Genomic DNA, 15500 nt, shown 5'->3' with positions numbered 1-15500 from the left:
AACATGCAGCCCAACATTGTAGTGAAAGAATTTTTTATGTAGGTGGCTGGGCCTTTTTACGGCTACAACCATACAAACAAATCTCTCTGAAGTGAGCTAAGAAGGATAATAAATTATCACTCAAGTACTATGGTCCTTACAAGGTGTTGCAAAATATGGTACTATGCATCTTCCTAAGTACACCGTGTTTTCCATGTTTCATACTTAAAGAAGGTTATCTGTGACAAGCTTCCAGTTCAAACAATGTTTCTAGAACTTGGCAAAGAAGGAAAATCATATTTCAGCCTCAAGTAGTCACAGAAACAAGAACAAGATAGCTACAAAATCGATCAATTTCATAGTATCTCTTTAAGTGGAAGAACATACCTGCTAACGATTCCCCATGGACGAGTTGATGAGAATTTTATACATAAGCATCCAGAACTACTCAAGCATTGAAGAAAACATTGTTTTGAAGGAGAGGGGCATGTTGGATCCCTATAATAATAGTGTATCCCCCTTATTTCTATTGATTCGCCCATTTAGCCCCCATATTGTTATTGTTGTGACCCATATAAACTCACTATTATTATTGTTGTGCTCTTACATTATTATTGTTATGTAGGCTGTGATTATATTGTGACCTCTTAGACTCCTATATATATAAAAGAAGGTCTTGTCATTTGTATCATCCAACAATTATTCATTTATGTAATGCAAAGGAGGTTTCCCCCTCGAAAAGAAATTTTTTTAAGTTGTTGATCTATCTTTTTGTGAGCTAGTTCAATAACACATGAATTTTTTTCTGCTTACTTTGAGAACTTCATATCCAACATTTTTTTGGGCAGGGAAGACTCTCCCTTGAAGTGTTTTTTTTTCAAGAAGGGATATATCTTCTGAAGTGTATAGCTTCATGTAATTCATTCCTTATTTGTATAGCTTCTTGTAATTATGATAAAAATACTTTTATGTATAGGTCTTCACTATGGTATTGGATCTGAGTCCATTGTCCCTTGCAATTGATGTTGCTTCTCTTGCACCAAAAGGGGAGTTCTTGAATTTGGAGACGTGGCTACATGATAATCTTAGCGGTTAACCAGATACGTTATTCGGGGCAAGTTGCTCTCTGCGTATTATTCCATGCAATCAATTTTGATCACTGATTGTTGCATATTTGGGTAGTTGGTGAACACTGATTCCCAACTCCATTTGAGGTAAATTGGAAGGCTGCCACTGTGTTATTGGTTATCTTTCTAGTGAAGTTGTTGGTGACTAAATTTTGTATCTTTTCATTAGTCGACACTTAGTTACGTAGGCATGTCTAAAATTTATTAAGGAAATAACTTTATTTGAAGCATGAAATGACTTAGTAGGAAATACGACGTATTGCCAAACTTCTTTGGAGACAAGTGCAATATTCTTCAAAGTGAATAATTTCTTTGTGATTTCTGGTCTTGTTTCAGCATGAATTATGGTATCTTGTTTCACTATATAGCTATTGGGTTTTCAGATTCTTCCAGCTAACTCTTATTTTCAGCAGACATATATTAGACAGTTGACAATAAATGATGTAATGCAAAAGCTTGCACATTTCAAGGTATGAGGTATCTTGCTTTCTAACTAGTAAGTTAAGCTAATAACGCTCGCAGCTATAAAAACACTAGCTGCATTGGAGGTTTTCTAGTGTGAGTTGTTTCTATTTGATCTCTTTCTAACAGAGACTGCGACATCGTCGACAATTCAATAAACATGCAAACTGTAGTTAAGCTATATTTTTATTCTGTCATCGATACCTATCAATGGACATGCTGTTTTATGATTCATGCAAAATTCATTTTCTTGGATTCCAAATGTATATTAAATATTAAGTCACACTTCTCATTATTTAAAAGCGAAACCTGGTAACTATCAGAGATGGACGCCTCAACACTCGCTCAGATTGCATGGGGATTTGGAACGCCTAGCTTTCAAGGTCTTGGTGCCATCCATTTCTCCATTGGTGCCTTCCAACTTGGTTCCTCATTGTCATTGTATTTCTCAACTTTAATGTGATGCTAGTGACTCCATCCTTTTTTAATGCTACAGTAAGGTTGTACGAGTACCCAGTAGGTTGTACGAGTACCCAGTACGAGTACCCAGTATAAAATAAAATATTTGGAGGGATAACCTTTTATGACAGCATGATTGGACGCATTACACTAATCACAGAGTTTGAAATCTTAAAATTAGAAATCTTGCTCTCTCTGCATCCCAAATTCTAATAAAGAGGACTTGATTGACACTTCATCAAAATGTGCTGCACCACTGAAATTATTCTCATAGTAGCATAAGTTCTTTAGATTTTTAAAATTTTGCACGAAATATCTTAAAATCCACATAATTCCTAATGTCGTTTTCTCTACTTTTCCGCTTTTGGATTCTCACATAAACCTTCATATTTACATTAAAAAATTGCACTCTAAAATAATGTAGATTTTACATGTAACTATGTTTAACATCAACGAAGAGTTTTTCTCTAGTTCAACATTCATGTGGCATGTATCTTGAAATCGTTTTCCCACTCATAATTTTTCAAATCATTTCTCGACTCATAACTTTTCTAAAGGGAAAGGGAAACACTCATAACTTTTCGACTCATCTTTCGAAAGGGAAACACCGCCATAACTCTTCCAGCCTGAAGAGACAATTACCGACACAAATTTTGTATAAATTGAGATAATCATGGATTAAAGAGGTATGCACAGCCACAGTTGTAATGCAGTTGAAGCTGCTTTGTTGTTTCAATGTTATGTAAACGATGTAGTGTTGTGAGCAGCCATAGTTGGAGGTTTTCTCCGTGTCGTACTCTGACCAATCTTTCATCATTAACACCACTCCTAAATGTTTTGCTAAAATATGAAACAAGTACCTTTAAAGAAATGAAACTATAAGAAAGATAAAATACTAATAAGTAAAATTAGTTAAATAAAATATTTATATTATTTTATTTTAGTTTAGACATTATTTGATCATTAAATCTATATTTTTTAAACATTAATTTTTTAATTTTAATGAGGTAATTAAGCGATTTAAAAAAATAAATTATTAAGTTAATTTTCTAGAATGAAGATTTACATTTAAAATGTCTAAAATTTTCAGAAATATTAAATTTGCATTCAAATACAAAATTTAAATAATCAAACATTGCAATATCATAAAGATACATCTCACTAAACTACTTTTTTAAAAAGAAGGAAGCAAAACATTCTTTGTTCAGTATGGGTGGAATGTTCATTCGGAGTAGAATGTTCACTAGAATTTTAAATTAATTCATAGACTTCACTCCCAAATATTATTAACAATATCATCACTAACTGTGAAAATCTACGCTAATAAAACTACATCTTTAAAAAAAAACTGATCAGGAAAATGAACCATACACAATATCAGCGAAATTCAATATCACAAGCTGCCTTCAAACACATATGACACCAGGCAGATTGTATTCTCATATATGCACCACTACCATTAAAGCATACCTAAGGCCACCACACCAATGGACTCCCCAGCAAGAATTTTGTATTCTGCAAATGCTTTCATGAGATTTACTTGAACTGTAATACTATTTGACAACAGAAGATTTACAAACACTGTTATTTATGTCACTTTCCTTAAGGTTTCAGAAACCGAGAAATAGTGATGAGCCTCCGCTAAGTCTCAATTTCCACTAAATAGTAACAGTAAGCTGCCATGGTAATCTCAGCCATTATGTTACCATGGCAATCTCAGCCATTATATTACCTATTTTCCACGATATTATGGTTTGGCTTGTATTATGTCAGACTGTCAATGCCTCCGGTCTCCATCTTCAATTCCTGCACTGATTTTATTGGAGCTTTTAAGTTGCATTGTCTTACTCATATCTGCCTACGCGTCCTTTCTCATGGCCCAAAGAATTGTATAAAGACCTGTCACAAGCAAAGTTCCTCCGACGGCACTGCAGGAATCGTTACTAGTTTAATACATATGGTTAATGCTTTATAAATTTTGCAAATTTGTTAAATAAGATATTGGTGCAAACGCTCACATTCCCAAATGAAGGTGTTCGAAGAAAATGAAATTTGACAAGATGGAGACCGTTATTAGCGACACAGGAGTGAACATGTCTAGAAACACTGGCCCTTTTTTGCTCCTGCACCATATCAGCATGTAGAACACAGCGCCTGAAATCATAACTCCCTGCATGTTATAAAAATATTAGACCTGATTGTTTAGCTTGAAAATTTCATAAACATGATGGATTGTTTAGCTTGAAAATTTCATAAACATGAAAGATATAGAAGTCAAACCATTGATTTAGTTTATTTTTCAAAATTTAAGATGGCCAGCCAAAATGGAAATTAAATTCATTTTGAATAATAATTAATGAATACGAATAAAATGTATAGGCATACTCCATAGACGATGCTCAACAGTTGGTTGCCCCAGTCGAGGGTCCACCATGCAGCATTTCCTTCAAAAGCGAAAGCTACCACAGCTGATTGCAGCGTGCCTAAAAAGCACGTTAGGGTTGTCATTGACAGTGGAGCTGGGTATAGCTTTACAATGATATCCTGCAAACCACATAGAAAACGACAGTCTTCTGAATAAAAAAAATTAAAATTGGAATAAGAAATCTTTATCCGATCAATTATTAAATATTTGAAATTCAGTGAAAAGTTATCGAGAATATATGCCAAGATTTTAGTAAAATGGGAACAATTAATAATTAGTGATACTTCTAATATTTCATATTTTAAGTTAAGCTTTTATTGTCCATTGAAATTGACATCCGAGTGATATTAAATTCTCACTTTATTTGAAGAAATATTTTAATAATTTATTTATTTATTTTTATATATTAAAAAGTATTTAAACACTATGACAAATAAATATATTATACATAGATGTATTTGCTATAAAAGAATGTCAAAACTGCCAATTAAAGATTTTAACTTTTGATGATGGAGTAGTGTAAGAATTTGTATTTTTTTGGATGGAGTTTTGAAATTATTTTGGAAGATTTTAAGTATATTTTGATGATGTATAATGGTTAATACTAATAATAATATATGTTGTTTCAATAAGGTTATGACTTTAAATTTCAATTTTAATAGTCAAAATAATTTTTTTACGTGATAAATAAAAATAAAAGCATTAAGCATTATATCACTAATTTTAATTAAATTAAAAATTAATTTAAAAATCAATTATTATAATTATAATAATTGGAATACTTCAAATAACTATACTAAATTCTGGGATTTAGATATCCCAAAATTAGCTTGACTCATGATTATCAAATGCAAAATATTCCTCAATCTACAATAGAAATAAGTCAATCACTTTTTATACGTCCACAGTATATCCAACATCTTCGAAGATAACTGCAAAAATAAACATGGTAACCTAATCGAATCTTCCAATATAACTTCAAAAAATAGTTGTGCCCTAATTGAATCAGACGTTAGAGTTTGGAAACCTGCTGAACAATGATGGAAATTTCTGTTCATTTCAAACACAAAAAAAATAACACAGAGAACAACGCTCTGGTTTTCTACAGGATCTTAATCATATAAAATAATAATAAAAACTGTTACAGAATTGTCTTCCTCAACTCAGAGGGATTTACAACAGGAACTTCAGTTCCTGAATCTAATTCCACTATCTCAGAAAATTATATCTTCAGCACTGTTGTGCGTTGTAGAGAAGAAAGAGCTCTTTTTGCTAATACTCTCCACTACATCTCTGCTCTTGCGTTCTTTTTTTTTATATTGAACAACACAAAAATATCTTTTACAATACGTGTTGCTTTTCCCTTACTTCCGTGAAAATAAAAATAATAAAATTTAAGATTTCACCTACATTTACCAACCCTAGTAAATATCATTAATTACACGGCTCAAAATATCCTATTTGAATTTAATGCATGGCTTATCACACCATCGCATCACAAGAAGAGAGAGGATGAGCCACCGCCTCTATAACCTTTAAATCATGCAATTTGCGATCTGCGATCGCATCGCAAATATCGCATCGCAGATAATATAAGCATGCAGCGAAGGGTCATGAGGGAAAGTGTGATATGCGATCAGATCGCATCGCAGGGAAAGTCCAATCGTTGTTTTCTAAATAAGCTGGGTCGCTGCTCAACTGTCAGCTCCCGGCAGTTTAAAATTATCATTCCAACACTCCCCCTTAATTTTAACTGCTGGGTTTATTCTGCATACCCAGGCATTTCGTGAAATGATCAAAGCTTTTCTTTGCCAATGGTTTTGTCAGGATGTCAGCTAACTGTTCCTCTGTTCTGCAGTGCTGCAAAACAATCTCACCATTGTTAACCAATTCACGTATGAAGTGAAATTTGGTGTCTATGTGCTTTGTCCTTTTATGAAAAGCAGAATTTTTAGACAATGTTATTGCTGAGCTATTGTCACAGTAAATGGTTGTGCCCTTTCCTTGTTCATGACACAAATCTCTGAGAACTCTTCTCAACCACACTGCTTGGCATGCTGCTGTTGTTGCTGCCACATACTCTGCCTCTGCTGTTGACAAAGCTACGACTGGTTGCTTCTTGGAAGCCCATGAGATGGCTCCCGATCCCATATGAAACACATATCCCGATGTGCTTTTCCTATCATCAACACTTCCAGCCCAATCACTGTCAGTGTAACCTGTCAACATGAAACTTTCAGAAGAGGAGTATAAAATGTCAAACCCGTTCGTTCCATTCACATACCTTAGAATCCTCTTGGCTGCCTGCCAATGAGTCTCTTTCGGTCTTTCCATAAATCTGGAGATTAAACTCACAGCGTGCATAATGTCCGGCCTAGTTGCAGTCAAGTACATAAGGCTGCCAACTATGCTCTTGTACAATTTTGGATCAAAATATTTGCTGCTGTCTTCTTTAATCAATTTTAACCCCACTACAGTTGGAGTCGCAGCTGTCTTGCTATTCTGCATGTTAAATCTCTTTAACACTGCTTCTACATATTTAGCTTGAGAAATGAAAACACCATTTTCACTTTGGTCTACTTCAATTCCAAGAAAATATCTTAAGAAGCTCAAGTCAGTCATTTCAAATTCACTTTTCATGACTGCTTTAAAATCACCAATGAGAGAAGCATCATTGCTTGTAAAAGTCAAATCATCTACATATAGAACAACGATAAGAATCTTACCGTCATTCTCCTTTATGTAGAGTGTGGGTTCACCATCACACTTGTCAAACCCATTCTCAATCAGATAAGCATCTATTTTGCTGTACCATGCTCTTGGAGCTTGCTTCAGCCCATAAAGATCCTTCTCCAGTTTGCAGACTTTATGCTCTTGGCCTTCAACTTCATAGCCTGGAGGTTGTTCAACATAAACCTCTTCTTTCAATACTCCATTTAGGAATGCAGATTTAAGATCCATCTGGTAAATCTTCCATTTGTGTTGTGCCGCAATAGACAACATTGTTCTGACTGTTTCCATCCTTGCTACTGGTGCAAAGTTTTCATCATAGTCTTTGCCTTGTTGCTGCTTGTAGCCTTTCACAACAAGTCTTGCTTTGCGCCTGTCAATCTTGCCTTCAGCATTTATTTTGGTCTTATAGACCCACTTAACTCCAATGGCATCTTTGCCTTCAGGGAGGTCCACTAACTCCCATGTTTTACTCTTCTCAATTGCACCAATTTCTTCATTCATTGCTTCAATCCATTTATCTTCATTTACAGCATCTTCAAAATGAACTGGGTCATCAACATGACAATATAAAGCGAATAATGAATTCAGACCGGTATTGTTACTTACCTCTCCTTGTTCATAAATCTCATTCAGATTTCCGAATCTTGGTCTTCTTGGTGTGCTAGGAGTTCCATCCGAGCTTGAGGGTATTTCTGATTCCTGTGGTGTGCTTGGAGAAGCACTTCCTTGACTTCTTAAGGCTGTTCGAATTCCAGATTGTGGTGTGGTTTGTTGTACTTGCTGTGGTGGAGGAGGAGCCACCAAGGAAGGATTATTCGCTTCTGTCCCTTCCTCTTCTTCTTCGTGAGACACAATTGTCTTCACATTCACTGTCTTCTCTAAGCTTCCATCCCAGGCTTCATCTTCAATGAAATGCACATCTCTTCTTACTATCAATTTCTTGGTGGATGGATTATAGAGTTTGTATGCTTTTGACTCATCACAATAGCCAATAAAGACACTCAAGCTTCGTCCTTAGCTGATCCGGTACATGTGCATATGCCACACAACCGAATACTCTCACGTGAGTAACAGTTGGCTTTTGACCACTCCATGCCTCTTCTGGTATTCTGTTCATGATAGCTTTAGTTGGGCATCTATTCAAGATGTAAACTGCGCAAGTAACAGCTTCTGCCCAATACTCATGCGGCAAGTGTTTTGCCTTCAGCATACTTCTGACCATGTCAAGAATGGTCCTATTCTTTCTTTCAGCAACTCCGTTTTGCTGAGGGGTATACCATGCAGTGAACTGCTTTCGTATGCCATTCTCTCTGCAAAAACGTAGAAAGTCTTGGGAGATGTACGCTCCTCCTCTATCTGTTCTGAGCACTTTGATATAATGTCCACACTGCTTCTCAACAAGAGTTTTGAAGTGGCGGAATTTCTCAAACACTTCACTCTTCTGTTTCAGCATATACACCCATGTCTTTCTGGTGTAATCATCAATGAAGGTTAAAACATATTTATTTCCGGCAAATGATGGTGTTTGCATCGGTCCACACACATCAGAGTGAACAATTTCTAATGGTGCTTTTACCCTTATACTCTTTCCTGCTGGAAAGCTTTATTTGTGTTGCTTGCCCAAGATGCAGCCTTCACAAAGGCTGTCTGGTTTCTCGATCAATGGTAATCCCTTTACCATTCCCTTTCTGTGCAACAGATTCAGGCCTTCGAAATTGAGATGTCCAAATCTCAAATGCCACAACCAATTCACATCTTTCAGTTGTTCCTGAAAGACTTCTTGTGTTACAGCTGCAATAGTTCTGCTTTCCTTCAAATCTGCCCTGAGTTTGAGAGGAAACATTCTATTGCTGGTCATCTGCACCTGTGCAATGATCTTCTTACTTGGAGGTATGTCTCTGATAGTACACAAATCATCTTTGAAGAACACATTGTAACCTTTGTTAATGAGCTGTCCAATGCTCAAAAGATTACATTCTAGACCAGGTACATAGTATACCTCTGGAACAATCATTTGTTCTCCATTTTTTGCTCGGATACTGACTCTACCCTTACCCTTGACAGATATCGTATCATCAGTCCCTGTTGTTACCTCAGATTTCACATTTTCATCCAGATTGGAAAACATTGCAATATTTCCAGTCATGTGATTACTACAACCTGAGTCTAAGAACCAAAAATCTTCTTGTTTGTCTTGTGCTAAGTTACATGTTAACAGCACGTTCTTTGGGTTCTTTTCTTCTTCATTTGCAAAATTTGCATTCTGCCTATTATTCATGTCACTTTACTTTTTCCTACATTCATTGGCATAGTGCCCATATTTCTTACAATAATGACATTGGACTTGGGATTTATCATACCTTTGTCCATGAGCTTGCTGTTTGCTTGAACCTTCATCTTGGATCTGATTGCAGCTCCTTCTGCTTGTGCTTGCAGGATAATTTCTGCCTCTATTTTGGCTTCTTCCACGACCTCTGTTATTTGCTCTGCCTCGACCTCTTCTTTGGCCAAAAGACATCTGAGTCTTGAATGCTTGCTCAAATGAGGAATCCGTTCCTCTACTTAGTCTATGTTCATGAGACAAAAGTGAAGCACTCAGCTCATCTACCGTGAACTGTGAGAGATCTTTTGTTTCTTCTATTGCTACCACAATATATTCAAACCTTGAGGATAAACATCTCAAGATTTTCTCTACAATCCTTCTATCTTCAAGAATCTCGCCATGAGATCTTATCTGGGTTATCAAGCCAATAACCTGAGTGAAGAATGAATCTATTGTATCAGATTCCTTCATGCTGAGATTTTCAAAGTCTTTCCTCAACATCTGCAACTTTGCAGACTTCACCTTCTCCATGCCTTGATAGGCAGTTTTGAGAATATCCCAGGCCTCCTTAGATTTTGTTGCTACTGCAATCCGTGGAAAAACACTTTCATGCACTGATTGGAAGAGGAAAAAGAGGGCTTTGGCATCCTTCTTCTTGTCACTCTTCAACTGGTCTCTTTCTGTTGCTGTCAAATCAGCCAACGCTGTTGCATCTGCCGGTTCAGCATAGCCAGTTTCAACCAGCTCCCATAGTCCTTGAGAAGCAAACAATGCTTTCATTGTTATGGACCAATAACTGTAGTTTTTCCCATTAAACTGTGGAAGTTGGGGATTTGTCAAACCAGTTCCAGCATCTGCCATCTTAACTTGTGAAAAATAAAGAAGAGATATTGACTGTAAAAAAAACAAGCAAAAAACTTTCTCTGTTGGGAAAAAATGCTCAATAAGCTTCTTACAGCTCCTACAGTGAAAAAAAAAAACAAAACTCTGTTCTTTTTTTTTTAACTCTCTGAGTGCCTAGACCAGCTCTGATACCATGATGGAAATTTCTGTTCATTTCAAACACAAAAAAAATAACACAGAGAACAACGCTCTGGTTTTCTACACGATCTTTAATCATATAAAATAATAATAAAAACTATTACAGAATTGTCTTCCTCAACTCAGAGGGATTTACAACAGGAACTTCAGTTCCTGAATCTAATTCCACTATCTCAGAAAATTATATCTTCAGCACTGCTGTGAGTTGCAGAGAAGAAAGAGCTCTTCTTGCTAATACTCTCCACTACATCTCTACTCTTGCATTCTTTTTTTTATATTGAACAACACAAAAATATCTTTTACAATAAGTGTTGCTTTTCCCTTACTTCCATGAAAATAAAAAATAATAAAATTTAAGATTTCACCTACATTTACCCCTAGTAAATATCATTAATTACATGGCTCAAAATATCCTATTTGAATTTAATGCATGGCTTATCACACCATCACATCGCAAGAAGAGAGAGGATGAGCCACCGCCTCTATAACCTTTAAATCATGCGATTTGCGATCTGCGATCGCATCGCAGATAATATAAGCATGCAGCGAAGGGTGACGAGGGAAGTCCAATCGCTGTTTTCTAAATAAGCTGGATCGCTGCCAGTTTAAAATTATCATTCCAACAAACAAGCCATGCAGACCAGACTATATAAGCAATCACTATAAGTAGACAACCCTTGGTCCATTCCTTGATATCAGCTTGTCGGCTGAAATGATTTTTGGAGATGGCCACGAGGAGACCAAGGTATTGGTATAACAGGACCCTTGTACAGGCTCACAATCACCGCTCCGCCTATGCAAACTGCCGTACCAAACACTTTGGCTTGACCTGGCAAACTTTTAACGCTAAATTTCTCCAATCTGAACTCATTCCACAGGAATGCAAAATCAAATCGCCATGTTATTATATACAAGTATAAATGCTGCCTGGAAAAATTAAAAAAACCCTGACCATACCTGAACATGACGGCCATTATGAAGTTTATCGCAGGTAGCCCATTGAAGAACGCGATCCCCAATGCCGCAGATGTATAATTAATCCCCGCAAAGTACAAGTTTTGGCTGATTGTTATCCTGCAATATTGTACGATGGTAATTAATGTGTTAAAATCTAGGTGAACTTAATTAACTCGTGGAATATTTTGTAATAATTTTTTAGGTTAGTTTCATTTTAGTGGATTAAATTCTAAAATATTTCCAAAATTTATAGTCACCCAACTTGTTCATAGAAACCAATTTCATTACACAATAACTTTCAACATACCCACATAAAGCAAGAATGAAAATCCTACAGAAGACGTAAAACGTTAGAGATGGCCGCCCAGTCCTGCAATATGATAATAAAAGGGAAAGATCAATCTGCAATTCTATGCCGACGATGATGTGATGAAACTTAAAGTTTCTTGAAAATACTAGATTTGTCAAGCACTGCAAGTTTTTGAAATTACCTTTCAAGAAAATAAGCGATAGGGCTTAAGAAAACTATAGTGATGAGATGCCTGTAAACCACGAAAATAAAGTGGCTCATGCCATTGTTAAGGGCAACTTTTGAAATTATAGTCAAGAGAGCATATCCAACCTGTATACCAAAAGCTACCATGAAAGGTTTGTATTTGCTCATCTCTGCAACAAAATTACAGGCTTTCCTCTAACAAACACACATACATGGAACGCAAACCAATCGTAAATATCCAGTACAGTAGTCTAAAGTAGAACTCAAGAGAATTTAAGCAAAAATATAAAGCACGTAGTAGCCAATGGCGTGGTGACCCATTAAAGAATATCGCACTACAAAAGTAGCGCAGTATCAGAGCTAATGCCAATGAACCGTGGGCCATGCAAACTATTTATTTCCCTTGAGCTTCCCGATTTTCCTCATGCCTCGCGATTTCTTTAGTTGCGTCACTATTATCCACACACTGATATTGATATTCTGTGAATTGTGCGCCCACTTGTCTGGCAAAAAAATGCTGCATGCGTTCGATTGAAACCGTGGATTACAGAGTGGAATGACGTTCAATACCATTACGGAGGGGATTTGTAATATAATATTGGAAATAATTTTTGGGTAAATTGTGGTAAAATTGAGACAAAAGAAAGTTGTGTATTGTTTTAAATATTGTTGGGTGTTTCAAATCATTGTCTTAAAAAATTGTTTGTGTAAAGACAATTTATAATACAATCATTATTTTAAGACAATAATTTGAGACATCTAACAATATTTAAGACAATACATAATTTTTTATTTTTTTGTTTCAATTAAGACAATTTACCAAAAAGTTGTCTTAAATATTGTCTTAAAAGCCTTTTTGTTCATTTTGGTCATTTGAAAGGCAATAATTGGGATTAAAGACATATTGCCTTCATAGAGAGATTTTGTTTTTACTGACAATAAAAAATTATATTTAAAGACAACACAATATCATTTTTATCTCTTTAGAGACTATAGAACAATGAATATAGAAAAATCTCACCATTGAAAGAAATCAATATAAAAAACATTTGAGGGATCCAACAATATTTTAGACAATACACAATTTTTTTTTTGTCTCAATTTGAGACAATTTACCAAAAAGTTGTCTTAAATATTGTCTTAAAAGCCCACTTGTTCACTTTTGTCATTTGAAAGACAATAATTGGGATTAAAGACATATTGTCTTTATAGAGGGATCTTGTCTTTAATCCTAGCTATCGTCTCTCTAGAGACAATAAAAAAACTATATTTAAAGACATACAATATCATTTTATCTCTTTAGAGACTATAGAACAATGAATATAGAAAAATCTCACCATTGAAAGAAATCAATATAAAAAGTATTTGAGGCACCCAACAATATTTAAGACAATACACAACTTATTCTTTGTCTCAATTTAAGACAATTTAGCAAAAAATTGTCTTAAATATAGTCTTAAAAGCCCCATTGTTCATTTTTGTCATTTGAAAGACAATAATTGGGATTAAAGACATATTGTTTTTATAGAGAGATTTTGTTTTTAATCCTAGCTATTGTCTCTCTATAGACAATAAAAAATTATATTTAAACACAATACAATATCATTTTTATCTCTTTAGAGACTATAGAAAAATGAATATAGAAAAATCTCACCATTGAAAGAAATCAATATAAAAAGTATTTGAGGCATCCAAAAATAATTAAGACAATACACAACTTCTTTTTTGTCTCAATTTAAGACAATTTACCAAAAACTTGTCTTAAAAGTCCCCTCGTTCATTTTTGTGATTTGAAAGGCAGTAATTGGGATTAAAGACATATTGTCTTTATAGAGAAATTTTGTCTTTAATCCTAGCTATTGTCTCTCTAGAGACAATAAAAAAATATATTTAAAGAAAATACAATATCATTTTTATCTCTTTAGAGACTATAGAACAATGAATATAGAAAATTCTCACCATTGAAATAAATCAATATAAAATTATTTAATTAAAAATAAACCAAAATATCATTAATTAATTCATGTTAGGATGTAGTGAAATTGAACCACCAATTTCCTGCTTATAAGGCAAGTGCTCTTCCATTGAGCTAGCACCCTTTAAAGAATTATCTAAGTTATCACAATCCTTGTAATTGCATATATAGGCATTGATTTAAAAAAAAAAAAAACTTTTGACGCATAATGGCATAATCGATAAACTCAATTTTCCAGTAATCTATAATTTAAAAGATGCATGGGAAATTTGGCTATGGACAACTCATCTAAAATTGGTTTCAAATGTACATATGTATATAAGCGAAGGATGTATATAGAGAATATATAAAGTTAAAAAATATTATAAAGAATATTTAAAACTTACACAAGTGTAAATAAGTTTATTGGTGTGAAATTTAATCATGGTTCAGTTTCAAATTTAAATCCTATAAAAAAAAACACTAACTATTGTATATTTCGACATTTAAACTAAGACGTACTACTAAAAGGAGATGAGTAGAAACAAATTTACAACAATGAAACATATAGCATTGCATAAATCGTCAACCATGAACCTGACAAAAGAAGGACATTGTATAGGGAAGGTCAGCCTGAAACTCATTTGGAACTCTAATGGCAGTGCACACTATGGCAAGGTTGAAACTCATTTGAAACTCTAACTAAAGGTTACCAATACATCAATTTGAAAGCTTTAACCAATATTATAGTGTGAAAGTCGTCTAGGAAATTGAACCTTGTGCTACAAGATCTAAGGGTGTCAGGAGTTAGAAACACAAGTTGTTTTTCTAACGGTGCAGGAAGGCCTTAAAAATTGGGCATGACTCGCTACAACTGTAAATTTTAGTTTTTAAAAATGAAGACGAAGAGATAAATTTTAGTTCTTTATGTTAATGTTAGTAGTTGGCATTTACCATGTAAAAATGAATGGCCAAGAACAAAAACTAGGATAGAACGAGAAACCAAACTCTTAAGGAAATCCCGAGATACCTTCGATCACTTGTCATGATTTTGGTGGTGTTATTCACTAAGACACAATCTACCAACTTGTTAATGCCCAAAAAATTCCTACTGGGAATGAGAAGATGCCTATAAAATTGTTCATCAATATAAAAGAAAATACCCCTGCACTGACATTAACATCCACAAAAGCTATTTGAGGCTCTGATTTCGGAAGAGCCCCAGGAAGGCCTAAAAAATAGCTACAAAACAAAATTAATTCCAAGCAAGCACAAAACCTAATGAAAATTGTATTCAAGCATGTAGCTAAACTCATCGAGTAGAACATCTGCCAGATATAGAACTAAAAGAGGACACTAATTCAAGTTATATAAGGAAATTGTCACGATAGCTTATAGATATAGAATTGAAAGAAGACATTGATTCAAGTTATAGAAGGAAATTGTCACGATAGCTTGCAGTTCATGTTTAGGTTGATTCTTAAATGTAGAGTTGGCTATGGATAAAAATGTTGCATCAATGAGGTAATCCTATTTAGTTGATG

General features: G+C 34.6%; 1 pseudogene; it reads right to left on the bottom strand.

Annotated features, from left to right (window-relative positions):
- Positions 1-3771: 3771 nt before the first annotated feature.
- On the bottom strand, positions 3772-12170 carry LOC149219490 (WAT1-related protein At5g64700-like; annotated as a pseudogene).
- Positions 12171-15500: the final 3330 nt, after the last annotated feature.

This window comes from Pinus tabuliformis, chromosome Q (genome assembly GCF_031772625.1).
Source record: "Pinus tabuliformis cultivar Carrire ecotype Pingquan chromosome Q, CPIR1, whole genome shotgun sequence".
Lineage (NCBI taxonomy): Eukaryota > Viridiplantae > Streptophyta > Pinopsida > Pinales > Pinaceae > Pinus > Pinus tabuliformis.
The sequence above is the reverse complement of the archived record's forward strand: the minus strand, read 5'-3'. Positions and strand labels throughout refer to the sequence as shown.